Below are 17,524 nucleotides of genomic sequence, written 5' to 3'. Positions count from 1 at the left end.
AACATCCAATGACTAATCCCAAGTCCTGCCAAATATGCAACACAACAATGCATATACAATTCTAATCTAGCACACATCACATGTCATGCTCTTTACATTAGAATAAAATCATGCTTAAACAAACGGCATACTACATATACGACATAAGCACATAAGCATATAAACATGTTATCAAACCAAAACATGTTATCATGAAGCATATAAACATACAGAGCATGGCAACATAAGCATGATATGCACCCAAAACTCGTCGTCCAAGGTATTCAAACCTAGGAGCTCTGATACCACCTGTGACGACCCTGGATTTTTTAACACAGTGTGTCCTGCGATGACCCAAAACGGATCCAAAATGCAGAAGCAAAAGATAGAACAATGGTCTTTAGAGATACAACACTCCTTTAAGACACCAATGTGACCCTCAACGAGGTCACGAAACCCAAAAGGAAGAAAATGCAGAAGCAACGTTTCAAAAACGGAAAAGAATGAACCTAGGGGCAAAATGGTCACTACATCCTGAAATGGGTGCTACCGTGCACACCATTGGAAAGACAACGAAAAATTAATAAAGATAGACTTAAGAATCACTTAATTCGGGGTCCGGACGGCAAAGATATCAAGTTCTGAAGTCGAAGGAAGGAATACCCTATCCCGGTTCGAACCAAAAACAGACACTACCTTACTAAAACTTGAATAACTTGAGGCACAATAAGAATCTGAAGCTCTAATTAGTACCATTAGAAAGCTTATTTCGACGCGATCAATTTAGACTTAAGAACGGACCAATTCGGAGTTAAAACGAAGAAGTTATGATGATTTGAAGTCAGAGGTGCAGTGCTGAACCAAGACACACACATCCATGAACAGTACTTCGAGTGCTCGAACAAGGACTTCGAGTGCTCGAAATTTGCCCTAAGAAATCTGCCCAAAGTTCGAGCGCTCGAACTCCCTATTTAGAGCGCTCGAACTCCTGTAGGCTGCGCTTGAAATGCTGACTTGAAATGCAATTTTGAGGACTTTCTGGGCTTTTTTGAGAAAAACACAAAGAAGAAACTACCCTCAAAATCATGTTTCCTAGCCAACTATGCCAAAGAAAACTTTATTTTTTTAAGTAAAAACCGCAAAATGCCCTTATGCTCAGTTTAGGCTCAAAACGGCAAAAAGTGTAAGTTTGCACCAAACATACTTTAGACCCCAAATACACTTCTAGGCTGAAACGAATATGCACGCAAACATAATAAATGATTTTGAGTGCACGGGAATGGTCCGCGGCTCCCGAAAATGATCGAGTCAAAATCCGACCCCCCGACGGCCAAAAAGGCGAAAATGAAAATGAAATGCAAAATTTTGAAAACCAAAATTAGCAAATGATTGGAAATTACCATTTGGCCCTTGGCCACACTTCATACATGATTAATGAAATCCTATGAAAAAAAAAAGAAAGGATTTCCCACACCCAATGCAAACATAGTGAGATAATAACTTAACATTTTTCAACATTTTCAAAATATTTCATGAAGTTAAAACTACTTGGGATACAATTACATGTCATTGGCCTTCGGCCTCATCTCATACATGTCAAATATATTGTAAGGAGTGCACTCATATACACACTACATGTTTAAATTCAAATATACATATTTTGACATATAAGGCAAATGGCTTTCCAAGCCAACCTTTACAAGAAATGAAAATCTTCAAGTCCACCAATCATCTAAGCATGACGAGAATCGCAACCTTGATTCTTGCACCTGAAATATGCCCCAGTATCGTAGGGGTGAGTAATATAAAGCTACTCGTAGGAAATGAGCATGCATCGACCTACGTTTTACAAGTTTGCATGATTTAATTATTGTGGTTCATTCCACCTAACGTCTATGTCAAAGGTGAGACCCAAGGAGCATCCTAGCTACCTAGGATCATTTCTAGCATTAATCACCTCATTCATGCAATTTTAGCAACATAGGGTCATGCTTACACAAAGCAACAACATAGGAGCATGCTTACACAAAGCAACAACATATAGATTCTCAAGGTAATCAACTTGAAGTCTAAAATGCAACATCAACTAAATATAACAATTTAGCATAATTAGAATATCTAATACCACACATCGAGACATAGGTTCTCTAGGTTATCAACTAGAAATCTAAAAGTGTGAAATCAACTAAATATATCAATTTAGTATGGATGTACTTAACAACATCAAAATGATTCATTAAAATCATATACATAGATGTACTTAACAACATCAAAATCGCCAATAACTAAAACCACAAGTTACAATATAAACATGATTGTTAACTTGGAATTGAATGCGAAAACAAATAATGGAAGACTTGAACATTAACACTCGGAATTCTGCTGAGACCTCAATGGTTATTCCGGGCACTAACCCGCAGGGAAGACTACCCTAAGTGCGCACTATCTCAATGACTTAGAGGACTCACGTCCCCGTACTAGAGCCAAACCCTAGCCATCTCAACTTAACAATTTTCCAAGATTCCAAAATTAAACCAAATAAGTTCACAACTTATACATAACTTATATAATGCATGAAAATACCTTCCATGCACAAGTAGGTTGAAACCACACAATCCATGCCTTAGAGTTTCAATTCTAAAATGACATACATAATGTCAATTACAAAGTGTGCAATTCACTACACATGGCATCAATATTATAAAGAAAACATGTTCTCATGAATATAAATATAACAACAAAGTTGTCCAATGCTCAAAACACAATCAAGTGAATACATAACAAGTTCAAGTCTATGATTTGAATATAGAAACAACTTCTAAAATACCAATGGATCCATGGAGCCATTAGATAGAATTTAATTAAACAAGGTGATTAAATTCTCTAGATTTCAAATAACCTCAAATTAATATATGTTAAGCAACATATCATAGTCTTTACATATATCAAATCAAAAGTGCAAGATAAGCAAGATATCATCAAATAGAATTTAATTAATTTAAATCAATTAAATCTCTAGATTTCAAAAGTTGTCCAAATGATCTCAAATTAATTTATATCAAGCACTAAGTCATGGTCATACCATATATCAAGTCTAAGATAGATTACAAGCAAAACACAATTATCTAGAATTTAAACCAAATTAAATCCATTTAATCTCTAGATTTGAAAACTCATCTAAATCAACCCAAATTAATAAATATCAAAGATCAACTCATGGCCATGCCATTTACCAAGTCTAAAATGAGTTATAAGCAAACTACCATTAATCATAATTTCTCAAATTAATACACCACATGCATACAAGTTGTATAAGCATCAAAAACATGTAAGACAACAAACATATAACCCTATAATATTCCCTACCTCACTAGAGAAGTGTCTCTCTAGAATCCAAGGCAAAATCAACACAAAATGGCAAACCCTTCTAGGGTTATGAAGAGGAAGATGAGGGGAACAAAATGTATTCCCAAGTTCAAGCTTGGAAATCAATGGAAGGCTCTCAAAAATCAAGGTCAAAGCTTAAGGCTTTAGGCTCCATCCATGGAGGCTAGGGTTTTCTTTACAAAAGAGGGAGGAAATGAAAAATGATAAAGATGAAATATGAGTGGAGGGGATATAGATCCTCCACTCACTATGTACTCTTACACTACCTCTCACACACACACTAATGCAAGATCAAATTGTGAGCCTACACTTGTCACAAATCCAAGGCTCCATCCTAGGTTAAATCTCAAGCCTACACTTGTCAACCATCTAAGCCAACAAGTGCACCAATCCTAGGCCAACAAGTGGTTAAATCTCCACCATCAACATGTCCGCATCCAAGGCCTCAAAGTGTTTCCACACACATGTCAACAAGTGGACCAATGAGAGTGTGACACTTGTCACACTTTCCAGAAATTACAAAAAGGTCCTTTTTGAAAATATCTTCCAAATGAAATTGCTAAATGGTCCCTAAGACGAAAAATAATTACTTTACAGTAATTACACAAAACCCCTAAAGTTTAGAAAATTACAAAATGGTCATGCATCTATACCCTTTACAAGAAAAGTAAGCACTTAGCATGCTTTTCTACAAAAGTGAAAATACACATAGTATGGAATTTAAATATCGTGAATGCATGCAAAACCGGAATCGAATCCGAACACAAAAAGTGAGGTTATGCCAACAAAGCGACAACCGAGAAAAAGACGAAAGTGAATAGTGTCACAAAAGTGAAAATATGAAAATGACTCGGTTCTCAAAGGAAGTCGTCAATCCAAGGAAAAAGTCTCAGAAACCATCCCCGAGCACTCAAGATGACACTAAGTGACAAGAAACTGAACTCAGAAAGGAAAAGATCAACGGAAAAAAAAATATCCGTGAAAATCTGAGAAAAGGAAAGGAAGGAAATCGGCCGGGTCATTACAGGGCTGGATTTCGGGAAGGTGGGAAAGTTGTAATGACCCGGTTGTTTTTCATCCTTTCCTTTTCTCAGATTTTCACGGATATTTTTTTCCTTTTATCTTTTCCTTTCTGAGTTCTGTTTCTCGTCACTTGGTGTCATCTTGAGTGCTCAGAAATGGTTTCTGATACTCTTTCATTTGGATTGACGACTTCCTTTGAGGACCGAGTCATTTTCACATTTTCACTTTTGTGCCACTAATCATTTTCGTTTTCTCTCGGTTATCACTTTGTTGGCATAACCTCACTTTTTCTGTTCAGATTTGATTCCAGTTTTGCATGCATCCATGATATTTAAATTCCATACTATGTGTATTTTTACTTTTGTAGAAAAGCATGCTAGTTGTGTACTTTCTTCCTTAGGGGTGTGTTTGCACACTTTTTTATAATTTCTCTTTCTTTTGGGGTCATTTGTGTAATTACTTAAAGTATTTATTTTTCGTTTTAGGGACCATTTTGTAATTTAATTTGGAAGATATTTTCAAAAAGGACCTTTTGTAATTTTTGAAAAGTGTGACAAGTGTCACACTCTCATTGGTCCACTTGTTGACATTTGTGTAGAAACACTTTGACGCCTTGGATGATGACATGTGGAGGGTGGAGATTCAACCACTTGTTGGTCTAGGATTGGTGCACTTGTTGGCCTTGATGGTTGACAAGTGCAGGCTTGAGATTAAGCCTACAATGGATGCTTCGATGAGTGGCAAGTGTATGCTCTAAATTAAATCTAGCAATTATTTTTGGCCTACTTTGGAATTATGGTTTTAAAGAAAGGTTTTTGTGCAATTGACCAAACTTATGTGTGTTGACCTTGGTGTAAGACCATATAGTGAGTGGAGGATTTCTATTTCCTCCACTCACATTCTTTCACACTTCATTGCATCTTTTTCCTCTCTTGTAAAGAAAACCCTAGCCTCCATGGATGGAGCTTGAAGTCTTAGGCCATGACCTTAATTTTTGAGGGCCTTCCACTCACCTTAGACCATGAAGCTTGAAATACTTTTTGTTCCCCTCATCCTCCACTACATAACCCTAGAAGGGTTTACCATTTTGTGTTGATTTGCCTTGGATTCTAGAGAGACTCTTCTCTAGTGAGGTAGGGGGTGTTATAATTTATTTTTCTAAGTGACTTTACTTGCTTTTGTATGAGATATAAGTTGTATGCATGTCTTTTGTAAATTTGAAAAATTAATGATGTATCATAGCTTGCATATAACTCATTTTAGACTTGGTATTTGGCATGGCCATGACTTGATCTTTGATATATATTAAATTGGTATGATTTAAATGAGTTTTCAAATCTAGAGATTAAATGGATTTAATTTGATTTAAATTCTAGTAAATTGTATTTTGCATGTATTCCATTTTAGACTTGATATATGGTATGACCATGACTTAGTGCTTGATATATATTAATTTGTGATCATTTGAACAACTTTTGAAAATTAGAGATTTAATTAATTTAAATTAATTAAATTCTATATGATGATGTCTTGCTTATGTTGTTCTTTTGATTTGATTTATATAATGAGCATGATATGTTGTTTAACATATACTAATTTGAGGTTATTTGAAATTGATTTGAAATGTAGAGAATTTAATTATTTTTATTTAATTAAATTCTATCTAATAGCTCCATGGATCTAAGTGTGTTTTAGAAATTGTTTCTATGTTTAAATCATGGACTTGGACTTGTTGTATGTTCACTTGGTTATGTTTTAAGCATATGATAACATTGTTGTTATATTTATATTCATGGGAGTATGTTTTCTTTATGGGATATATTGTTGTCTTGTGTAATGAGTTGCACAACTTGCATTTGACATCTTTCATGCCATAGTAGTTGTAGACTTAGAGCATGTATTGTATGTGTTTCCAAATTTGGTTTGCATAGTAGATAGTTGATTATCTTGTATATACATGTTGCTATATACGTTGTTGCACAACTTGTTCATTTTAGAAACTTGGGGATATCATTGTTTGACTATGGCTAAGACATGGTTCTAGTACGAGGGAATGTACTCCTATAGTCTAGTGCACGCATAGGGTGGTTACCTGTGGGCTAGTAACCCTAAAGTAACTTTGGCGTCGGTGTGATTTGGTGTGATATCCAAGTATCCACCTTATTTGATTTCACATTTCCTGTCAAGTTGATAACTACATGATGTTGTAACTTGTTGTTCCTTATTTGATTTCCCATTTTAAGTTAGAAGATGTTAACTTGAGAATTTGTGCTTGATGCATTGTGTTGTAAGTTCCTATGTTGTTACTTGCATAGATATATGAATTGTGCTACAAATGATCTAAGGTAGCTTATGATGCTCCATGAGTCTTACCTTCGACATAGACATTTGGTGGCATAACCCTTTTGAATTGTTTCAAGTTAATGTAAAAATCTTTAAAGAAATCGAGTCTATGCATGCTCATTCTTTACGAGTAAACTTGTTTACCCACCCCAAAGTTACTGGGGGATTTGTGATAAGCGCCGAATATTGTATATTCAAGCGCCCTAAATTGCATTAGTAAAGTCCGTAGTATGTTAATTTATGTAGATTATCTTCATTTCTATGTTTTTATGCATTTTCAGGTTCAATGGCCAAAATGGAACAAGAATAAGGCCTTGTGGAATCTTGAGCAACAAAAGGTGCCAATGCTGAATTCTGGCAGCAGTAGAACCTGAATTTTGCTTGCCATTTTGACCTTCCAAACTCGAGAACTGGACTTCCCTCATAACATGAAAGATTTAGAGCTCTGAATTAGCTTTCTAAATCTTCAAACGGTTTGTCATTCGGAGCTCGGAGCAGAGAGTTATGGCCTTGTTACCAGAGGCGCGCAGAACTACCTGGCAGCAATGAAATTCTGCCTTGATCTTCATTTTCGACCAACCATCCTTGAGAATTGGATCTCCACCAAAACATGAAATATTTAGAGCTCTGAATTAGCTTTCTAAATCTTCAAACGGTTCATCATTCGGAGTTTGGAGTACAAAGTTATGGCTGTTTAACCAAAGTAGGTCTGGGCGGAGCAAGTGAAGCATGGGCATTTTTACACTAAATTCGAGTGCTCGAGGCCTTGCTTAGAGTGCTCGAATTTTGGGCAGAATGCCCTTCGAAAATGGCTCATTTCAGCCCACTTGTACCTTGGTTTCTTCACTTTGCTTTCCTCTTTAATGAAGTGGTTGGAGATGTTGGTTGGTGACCTTTTGGTGGTAGATAAGGCAAGGAAGGCCACACATATCATTATCCCATATTCTACAAGATTAGAGGAGAGAGAAGGGAGCAAGAAGGAGAGTTCTCCAAGCTTGAAGAAGGGAGCACGAAAATGGAGGAGGTCTTCAAGCTTCTTCTTCATTCTAAGGCTCCAATGGGTAACTAACTCTTCTTCTAGGGAGGTGATGAAGTCCCTCCCTTGTAAGCATGTTCTAGTGTAGATTTTATTTTGGGATTTCAATGTATAACCTATGGTCTTTTCATGGTCTAGAGCATTTTGCTTCTTGTAATGGATCTTCATGTATTTTAATGATTGTTGTTGAATTAATTATCTATCTTAGATGGTTTATTCTTTTAATCATAGTGCTTGCACTCTCATGGTGACAATGGTAGTGAGATCATGGAATAGTCTTAATGGCATGAAGTTAGAGAAATTTGATAGTCCATTGCTTAGGTTCCCCCTTTGATGGTCTATTCTTGATTCCTAACTTTATGTGCTTTTATCATTCAATTAAGGGCTTGATAATCTTTGGCTTAGGGAGCATGTTGAAGACTACACCCTAGTTTAAGTAGTTTAAGCATGTATTTCTTTGATGGATTATTCTTGTTTTTGATTCAATGACCCTCTTGAGGATATTATAGCAACCAAGGGTTGTTATGTATCATGACCATCGTTTATGTTGATTTCCCGAATTTAAATTTAGCCTAGCATGTGTATAGGGATGGAGACGGATTCACTTCCTTAGTTTTTCTTACTCGTATCTTATCTCGCTTCAATTATTGTAAGTTTCTATTTCATGCACTTCACATATTCAATTTAGTGACAAACAAACAACTCCTTATTTCCCCTTCATCATTCTAAGAACGATTCTAGACATTTAGGTTGCCTTAGACTAGCGCAGTCCCAGTGGTTCGACTTACCCGACCAATAGCCCTATTTTACAATGATTCGTGCTATTGCGAAGGTTGATGTATAGTTGATCAACCGATCAATTTTTGGCGCCGTTGCCGGGGACTGCAAACGGTTTAGCGACCAAGGTTCTAGGGTTAAATTTAGTTTGATTGTGAATACTGTGTTTTGTGAATATTTCTTGTGTGGTTTAACCATTTTTGTGTTGTAAGTGAGATTCTAGGAACTCGAAGCTCGCCGTGGGAATGCTAGCAAATTGTAAGTCTAGAGGCCCCCAGGTAAGTCTCGTGACTTGTAGTTTCGCGTTGTGAATATTGTGCATGTGTTAAATTTAGTTTTAGTTTAGTTGTGAAGCCCTTGTTGAGGCTCTTATCATGTTTAAATTTCGTGTTCAAGCATCGGTCCTTGTCGTGGCCAATTTAATTTTTGTCTTGATAATTGAGGAGAAAGGGAATATCATATGTGGAGGTTATGGTGATGAAGTGTTGTATTGATTGCTTTGTGTGTTGTTGAATTACTCCTAGATGGAGGTTAATTATCTTCCAACTCAATTCTACATACCACATGCGTTTTGTGCTTTTTGCTCTAGTAATTCACATCATACAAGAGATTGTCTTCCAACGAGACAATTCTCGGACTTCTATCTAGAGCAACCAAATGAAAATTTCTTTGAACCGGGTAGTGATCCATACTTCAATGGTTATAACTCGGGTTGGGGAGACCAACAAAACTTCTTGTGGCATGACATAGGAAATTCAACCCCACAATCTCATATGCAACCTTTTCAACCCAATGATCATCCTTTCCCGCCCTCTTCTCCTTTTCCACCGTCTCCATTGGATGAGCTAAATGCTGCCAATGAACAAATGATGGAGTCTTTCCACACGCAAATGATGGAGTCCAATAAGCAAATGTTGGATGACATTGTTGGCATGCAATCCACTACTCATTCTCATTCCCAAGTTAGTGCAATGATAGATGACCAAATATCTCAAATTCAACAAAGGATTAATGCTAAAAATCATGAAGAGGAGGAAACATTTTCATTTGAATTTATGGCCAATCCAAAAGAAAATTCTATGAATGATGAGATTACTCCTAGTAACTTTCATCATAAGAATGATCAAGTGGTTATTACATGTGAAAATGATGAAATGGTGGTGGAAGATCAAATTGTTGCCCCACATCAAAATGAAGCAATTGTGGCTCAAAATGGGAAAAATAATGATGTAGAGATTGTCTACCCTACTCCAAAACAGCCCCTACATAATCCTTTGCTTGATACACCTCCTTCAATGGAGGATCCTCTAAAAGCTTGTTTGGCTCATTTCAATTGTGAGGATTTTAATGTTGACAATTCCATTTCAGAGGTGAATTCTTTGTTTAATATTCATCCACCTATTCATTCTCTTCCTTGGTCAACATCAAATGTATCTCTTTCTTGGGAGCTTGCATCTCATCCCATTCCCTCACTTGAGTTGTCTCAAGTTGTTGAGCCCGAACCGCCGGATAAGTGTGAGGAGGATGTTGAAATTTTGAAGGATAAGTTGTCGAGCATTCCCGTGCTCAATATGACCCTTCAAAAGCCTTTGCTAGGTGCACTCTCACCTACTCCATCTTCCTATAATCCAAATAAGCCCCATAATCCAAAGTTCTTCATTAAGGATGAAGAGTGGATTGAGGTCTTTCCATTACCTCTTTCCAACTTTTGTCTTCAAGCTCTTTTTCTTCCGCTTCCAAAAGAACTTTCTTATTTAGGGAAGCTTGAATCTCTTGAGAGACATGGTATAGGGTGATGAGGACCACCTTGATCTCGGTGCGTCTAGCTATCGACGTTAAATTTAGCACTCATGGGAAGCAATTCTTCCAATTTCCATGCTTCCCTTGTCTTCAATTGCTCGTGCCTTGAAATTTTCTGGGAAACGGTTTAGAAAAGCCAAAAGTTTAATTTTTCCGGAAATATTTTTAGTTGTGTTCCACAATTTTAGACTGGCCTCTTAGATTATCTAAATTCTCACTTTCATTCCTGGAAGTTTCTATCTTAATGCATTAGCATGATTCTTGCAAACTTTGAGAATTTTCTCAAAATCATCCATGTAATGGAGAGATTGTGTGCAATTTAAAAATTTTCTTAATTTCATCCAGGCATTAGAAGAGAGGTTAAGCAATTTAAAAAAATTTTCCAGAAATTTTCCATGCATGGCTTGAATTGAAGCTGCTGCTTGCAATGATTTTTCAATGCATGGGAATGACATGAAAAATTTTCGATGCATGGAATGGCATGCAAAGTTTTCAAAATTTTCCTAAAAATCTATCCATGCATTGGATTGGAATAGCATGCAAATTTTCCAATGATTTTCCAATACAAAGTCTCCATTTCTTCCCATGCATGCCAAGCTTGAAAATTTCATTTTTGAGAAATTCATCCATTTTGCATCATGTTGCAATGTATCAAGCTTGGAAAATTTTCCGTTGGCATAATGTTGCAATTGTTCAAAAAACCCTTCCCAGTGATTTCATCCGCCTAGCATGCTCACTGCCTCTAGTTCGAGGGCTCTAGCACCCATTCCGAGTGCTCAGCATTTCATCTCATAAGCCTCTTCATTTTCCCGAGCTTACTGATCCAATTTCGAGCACTCGAATTGGCATTTCGAGTGCTCGACATCCCTCCACATCTTGGCCATTCTCTCTGCCCCAAGCTCGAGCACTCCAGCTTCCTCTTTGGAGTGCTCGAATTTTGCTCCATCCCATACTAACCTCTTTCAATCTCACTGCCTCATTTTCGAGCCCTCTATCTCCCATTTGGAGTGCTCGAAAACTCCATAAAACTTCTCAACCCATTCCGCGGCCACTGCCCTCACTTCGAGCACACACTTACCTTCTAATCATCCCTCACCTGCAAACCACCAACTCAACCTCAACCCCACACACCACCCTTCTCCCTCTCGGCAACTCCTCAACCAACCCACATCAACCCACACCCATGCATGCACAACCATGCATACACAACCTTCATCTCAAACGCATCAACCTCACCTCATCATCCTCAACCCGCATCTCACCTCCCAAACCAACCACCATCCCTCTCGGCCTCACACCATTCAACCACCATCAACCTCACTTCACCACCCTCATCTCATCCCACCATGCATGCAACCCATAACTCACCACCATCAACCCCCCCCAACCTTCCTCATCTCTCTCGGCAAACCTCAACCCATCAAACCCACCCTCACCACCTTGCTTGACTCACCACTCTCGACCAATCACTACCTCACTACCACATTTCCCTCACTCACTGCCAAGACTTCGAGCACTCGAAGTCCCATTTCGAGTGCTCGAAGTGTGGAGCACAATACACCATCCTCACAGCCGAGCCCACTGCCCCAATTTCGAGCACTCGAAGACACCCTTCGAGTGCTCGAACCAAGCTTCCCTCTCTCTTTTAAAACCAAGCCTCTCTCACTCACCCCTCTCGGTCCCACACACCCATCTCACAACCTTCCCTTATCTTCTTCATCCCACCATCAATCCGAGGCCTCCAACTCTATGCCCCAACCCTCTCTCTCTCGGCATCTTCCCTCTCCACCATGCAGCACCATGAAACCAACTTCCTCCCATGCATTCCACAACCACCGTGTAACCACCTCTTCACCTCTCGGCACCACCTCTCTCAGCCACCCCATGCATGCCCCTCTTACCCCTCTCAAACCAACCATGCCAAACACTTAACCAACCCAACTCATCAACCCTACAACCATGTCAACCACTTAACCAACCCATCTCCTCAACCTCCAACCCACCTCACCATGCCACCCACCAACCCCACACACCCCCACCATCTTGGCTTCACCCATTCCCACCCCTTCACCCAACCACCACCTTCTCTCTTTCTCTCCTCAACCCACACCCTGCATGCCCACAAACCCACCAACACCATCACCTCTCGGCATCTCTCTCTCACCCTCCTGCCATGCAAACCATGCATCAAAAAAAAAAAAAAAAAAAAAAAAAGAATATAGACCACCCTCTTCCTCTAACCCCCTCAGCACCAAACCGCCCTCATGCATGCTTCAAACAAACAAAAAAAAAAAAAAAACAAAACAAAAAGAAAAAAAAAAAGAAAAGAAGAAGAAATTGTATAGATCTCTATCTTACATTAACATTTATGTTTGTATTCTTATTTATGTTTTGATTTTTCTTCAAAGACCTGTGCTTTTACCTGTGTACATTAGTTGTGTTTGGATAGGTCTTCATATCCAAGTTTGGGGGACGCCGTTGCGCACTCACATAGCTGAACATCTACGTCGTCGTCACTCCACTTGGTATTATTGTTCTTTTACCCTCTTTATGTTTTTTTTGATTTACTTGTCTTCTCACATTGAGGACAATGTGACATTCAAGTTTGGGGGTGCATTTATGCATTTTTGGTTTTACATTTTTGCTAAGCAATGATAATGGAATTTGAAACCTGTTGAAGATGAAGCATATGTTTAACACCTTGTGTATAGAAGCAATTGAGAAATTTTTGAAAATAAAGAAATTTGAATTTGAAGTGATCATGCAAATACAATGTAGTCTGTATAAATGCCTCAATTAGATTCTTGCTGGATTTACACTCTTATAAGCTTCACAATGCACAGATGCACATTGGAAACTTAACTGTGAGGCATGCAACTTGATTGACCTTGACCTTGGCCTAGTTAATCTGATTTGATAAACTTGATAGATGGATACCTTTGGCATGTTTCTATTAAAAAAAAAAAAAAAAAAAAAAAAAAAAAAAAAAAAAAACTGAGAAAGAAAGAAAAAAATGACCAGTTGACGTTCGTAGCCTTTCCAACTCGAGCTATTAAGCCCTAGGAGTGTCTCTACACTTAGCACCCTAAAGCCGTCTGGTTTGGGAGTTGTTGGCCTAACGCTTGCTACAAGGGTTGGTTAGAAAGCTTAAGGGACTTAAACATTGCACGGTCATTCAAAAAATAAACTGGTAATAAACATGGTTCGTTAGAGTTCGTAGCCTTTCCAACTTGAGCTATTAAGCCCTATGGAGTGTCTCTACACTTAACACCCTAAAGCCATCTGGTTTAGGAGTTGTTGGCCTAACGCTTGCTACATAGGTTGGTTAGAAAGCTTAAGGGACTTTAGCATTGCACAACCATTCTATGTTTCGCTTATGAGTTGCAATAAATTGTCAATAAGCAACAAAAGTTGTCTTGTAAATAAAATCATGCCTTAGGGACCTCATTTAAAGGGGAATTCAATGATTTGAAAACTTGTGCTTTGGAATTGGAAAAGAAAGTAAAAGCCGCATGTTGAGAATCCAATTCACTTTCACTGAAGCTAGAGTTGATTTCCATTCAAGAGATGATAATTGAGTTATTTATATAGACTTTGATGTTGATGCATGTATGTGGAAATGTATTTAGCCAATTTTTGTATCAATGCTTCATATATGCAAGGTAGTCTTCCCAATGACTCCATCTCCAGCTCTTTTTCTATTTCAAGTTATTTTTGAGCAATGTATATATCTTATTTTACCATGGACGATATTTTTGTAGTAGCAAGCCCATGGTTGTCTTTTCATTAAGTTTTTCATTGTAGTTTTGCTAAGGGACTAGCAAAATGTAAGTTTGGGGGTGTGGTAAGCGCCGAATATTGTATATTCAAGCGCCCTAAATTGCATTAGTAAAGTCCGTTGTATGTTAATTTATGTAGATTATCTTCATTTCTATGTTTTTATGCATTTTCAGGTTCAATGGCCAAAATGGAACAAGAATAAGGCCTTGTGGAATCTTGAGCAACAAAAGGTGCCAATGCTGAATTCTGGCAGCAGTAGAACCTGAATTTTGCTTGCCATTTTGACCTTCCAAACTCAAGAACTGGACTTCCCTCATAACATGAAAGATTTAGAGCTCTGAATTAGCTTTCTAAATCTTCAAACGGTTTGTCATTCGGAGCTCGGAGCAGAGAGTTATGGCCTTGTTACCAGAGGCGCGCAGAACTGCCTGGCAGCAATGAAATTCTGACTTGATCTTAATTTTCAACCAACCATCCTTGAGAATTGGATCTCTACCAAAACATGAAATAATTAGAGCTCTGAATTAGCTTTCTAAATCTTCAAACGGTTCATCATTCGGAGTTCGGAGTACAAAGTTATGGCTGTTTAACCAAAGTAGGTCTGGGCGGAGCAAGTGAAGCATGGGCATTTTTACACTAAATTCGAGTGCTCGAGGCCTTGCTTAGAGTGCTCGAATTTTGGGCAGAATGCCCTTCGGAAATGGCTCATTTCAGCCCACTTGCACCTTGGTTTCTTCACTTTGCTTTCCTCTTTAATGAAGTGGTTGGAGATGTTGGTTGGTGACCTTTTGGTGGTAGATAAGGCAAGGAAGGCCACACATATCATTATCCCATATTCTACAAGATTAGAGGAGAGAGAAGGGAGCAAGAAGGAGAGTTCTCCAAGCTTGAAGAAGGGAGCACGAAAATGGAGGAGGTCTTCAAGCTTCTTCTTCATTCTAAGGCTCCAATGGGTAACTAACTTTTCTTCTAGGGAGGTGATGAAGTCCCTCCCTTGTAAGCATGTTCTAGTGTAGATTTTATTTTGGGATTTCAATGTATAACCTATGGTCTTTTCATGGTCTAGAGCATTTTGCTTCTTGTAATGGATCTTCATGTATTTTAATGATTGTTGTTGAATTAATTATCTATCTTAGATGGTTTATTCTTTTAATCATAGTGCTTGCACTCTCATGGTGACAATGGTAGTGAGATCATGGAATAGTCTTAATGGCATGAAGTTAGAGAAATTTGATAGTCCATTGCTTAGGTTCCCCCTTTGATGGTCTATTCTTGATTCCTAACTTTATGTGCTTTTATCATTCAATTAAGGGCTTGATAATCTTTGGCTTAGGGAGCATGTTGAAGACTACACCCTAGTTTAAGTAGTTTAAGCATGTATTTCTTTGATGGATTATTCTTGTTTTTGATTCAATGACCCTCTTGAGGATATTATAGCAACCAAGGGTTGTTATGTATCATGACCATCGTTTATGTTGATTTCCCGAATTTAAATTTAGCCTAGCATGTGTATAGGGATGGAGACGGATTCACTTCCTTAGTTTTTCTTACTCGTATCTTATCTCGCTTCAATTATTGTAAGTTTCTATTTCATGCACTTCACATATTCAATTTAGTGACAAACAAACAACTCCTTATTTCCCCTTCATCATTCTAAGAACGATTCTAGACATTTAGGTTGCCTTAGACTAGCGCAGTCCCAGTGGTTCGACTTACCCGACCAATAGCCCTATTTTACAATGATTCGTGCTATTGCAAAGGTTGATGTATAGTTGATCAACCGATCAATTTGTTCTGGTACGAAGACTTGGTTTGTGATGTTCATCATTGCTTGGATGATTGTAGACTTCAGGGTTTTAATTCTTGTAAAGGTTGGCTTGAAATGCACTTATAGTCTTTTAGGTCAAAATGCGTATATTTGATTCCATTTATGTAATGTGTACATAAGTACACTTTATGCAATGTATTTGACTTGAATGTAATGAGGCCAAAGGCCAAAGACACTTATGTGATATGTATGCAAATTTTTAACTTTATTATTGCTTATGGAAGTTAGGAAATTTCATGCATTGAAGGGTCATATTTTACATACAACATGTCATGAGGCCGTAGGACATTGTAGTACGTCTACCTTATAATATCACATATACTTACATGTTCACTTTGGCAAACAATACCCTTCTTGATGAAACAAAAACTTAATGTTGCATTTTTTTTTAGTTTTTACCCTATTCTGTTTCAGGGGCATTTCGGGTTCTCACAATGTATTTTTTTCATTTTCGCCCATGCTGTCGAGTAGAAAACTCTATTTCAGGGGGGGGAGGTATCTTCTTTGTGTTTTTCCAGAGAACGTCATCCTAGCCCTCAGAAACCCATTTTTTTTCCTGAAAAATCCTTACTGCCAGGTTTTTGCTAATTTTTGACACAAGTATACTTGGTACTATTCATCAACTTTTTTTTGAAAAGTGTGAGGACCGATCCAAAACTTTTGAGGGTCTTGTGGGCGTATTATAAGATTGCATTTTCAATTTAGGCAATTTCAAAACCTCCCGAAGCCCCTTTTCCTTTCCTTGGGCAATAGCTAGGAACGAATTTTTCCCTCTTGACCTGATTTTCTTGGGGGCATTCTGGGAATTTTGTAATGCATTTTTTTTTTATTTATGTCTTCTTGACCAAGTAGAAAACTTGATTTTAGGGGGGGTTTCTTCTTTGAGTTTTTCCAAAAAAGTCTGTTTAGATGCCTATTTTTACTCTTAGTTGCAGCAGTAGTGGGTCGGCAGCACTGTAGCTGTCATGACCCTCTTTTTGTTTTTGACCTTTCTCTCTCGTTCGGACTCCAAATCGAGTAAATTTTTTTTTAAACTTGACTATTTTTTTACTGTCTTTCCAACGGTGTACTCAGTTGCACCCAAATCTTCCTGGATAATTACCAGTTTACCCTTTTTTCCTTTGTATGTCCTTTTTTTGTTGTTTTACCGTTTCTCCTTCATTCGGACTCTGAATCATGCGATTCTTGAGTCCATCTTGATTAATATTTCATTGTATTTCCATTGGTTTGCTTGATAGCACCCGAATCTATATTTTCAAAAATAACCATTTTGCCCTTGGGGCTATTTTTGTCCGGTTTTCTTATAATTCGCTTCCGTACTTTCTTTTGAGTTCCGTGACTTCACGGGAAGTCATGGATGTGTCTTGGGAATAATACAAATTCTAGGGACATTATTTCCATGTAAAATGACTATTTTGCCCCTGGGGGCTTATTTGTCATATTTTCGATTTTTTACTTCCGCGTCAATTCTCATTGAGTTCCACGACCTCATGGAAGGTCATCAAAGTGTCTTAGAGGTGTGTTGTGCCTTGGGAGACCATTGTATTGTTTCTTGCTTTCGCATTCTGGAT

Source organism: Cornus florida, unplaced genomic scaffold, assembly GCF_030987335.1.
Source record: "Cornus florida cultivar Cherokee Brave unplaced genomic scaffold, ASM3098733v1 CherokeeBrave_3.0.0_Hap2_Chr05, whole genome shotgun sequence".
Taxonomy (NCBI): domain Eukaryota; kingdom Viridiplantae; phylum Streptophyta; class Magnoliopsida; order Cornales; family Cornaceae; genus Cornus; species Cornus florida.
The sequence above is the reverse complement of the archived record's forward strand: the minus strand, read 5'-3'. Positions refer to the sequence as shown.